Consider the following 1555-nt stretch of genomic DNA (forward strand, 5'->3'; position numbering starts at 1 on the left):
ATGACGTATAAAATGAAAAAGAAACTCGGGTCGTTTCGCGTGCAGCCGCATACGCAAGGATAAATCAGGCCAGATCAATGATCGTAGATCACAGCACGATTTGATCGATTGAATTCCGATCACGTAGCGGAAGAGGATTTGTTCGTATGATCGACGCATACCAGGGACAACGTGATTTTCACCTTGACCGTGAACAGGTCATTGTCCACAGGCTATTCCGGCATCGCGAGATGGTCGACTTTTCGGGCCTGTTATTTGGCTAATTTGGAATGCATTGCACTAATTAAAATTAATTAATTCCTACAGTTTAACCCCCCCCCCCCCCGTTAAAGTTAAACTATATAAGTTATTTTATAATACAACGTTTATATATAACTCGTTTTTATATAAATTTATGTACATAAAATAAAAGAAATAAATCCAAACGAACAAGTATATATATAAAAACTTATGATAAAATAAATTAGACTTGCGTGTCCCCTAACATATATGAAACTTTTGTTCTTTTCTCCAATATACTCCAATTTATACGAAACGGTGTTAACGAGCGTAATTTGAACACTTTGTTCGATGAGTTTCAAGATTATAAATTAGGGGATATCGAAGACGAGAGTTTCTCGTGAGAACGTTGTAGATTATGTTCCATAGATTATAGATCGCCAATTTGTTTTGAAGTTTTCGAGCAATAATTTGCGACACCTCTATTATCTCGAAAGTATAAATTTAAGAAATTTAATAGTTTTAATCTTCGAATATAACGGAAATTGGGTCAGATATGATATGTGTTTTTAAAATAAGATATAATTGGACATTTTATCAGACATAACATTTTTACATATAGAAATAAAAAATTAAAAAGTTAACATTTAGAATAAAATTTTTACCATGTTACTAAATTATTACTGTCAGATAAAAATTTAATAACTATATTATTCATATACGAGTAAAAATAAAGTTTTTATTTTTATATATAATGTGGGAGGTAAAAATTCTCACGGGCGACATGAATTTTTCCTGAGTTAAGTCTTAGTTTCTCATCTCTCTTTTTCCCTTGGTCTTTCTTTTCGCGGCAAACTTTGTAGACCATACAAAATAAATCAAGCATAAACGAAAGATCAACACTCAGAAATTAATTCTTCGATCGTGCGTGCAAAAATGGGATTAAACGGAAAATTGAAAGATTAGAAGATAGGAAGCGTTAACAGGTTTAGAAGTGACGGATAATATCACGGAAGAGATGACAAGTGTTTAACGATATAGAAAATCTGCTTTCACACCGGAAAATAATAAAAAATTCCAGAATCAAGTTCCAAGTTTAAAGCTTCAATCATCAAAGATTTAATGCATTTGAATTTAGAAAGGCAAAAATTAGTCATAAATCGCATTTCGAAGAAAAGATCAATGCGTAATATTTATGATATGAAAATACGTCGTTATATCAATGGCGTATGGTAAGGCGCTGTCAGATGATTCATCGAACTATTAATAACTATATTTAATATTTATAACAGTATTAAGACGTATTTTTGAAATTTAAAAAGAAGCTTTCGTAATT

The sequence above is a fragment of the Wasmannia auropunctata genome, unplaced genomic scaffold, assembly GCF_000956235.1.
Source record: "Wasmannia auropunctata unplaced genomic scaffold, wasmannia.A_1.0 LD336063.1, whole genome shotgun sequence".
In the NCBI taxonomy this organism is placed as follows: Eukaryota; Metazoa; Arthropoda; class Insecta; order Hymenoptera; family Formicidae; genus Wasmannia; species Wasmannia auropunctata.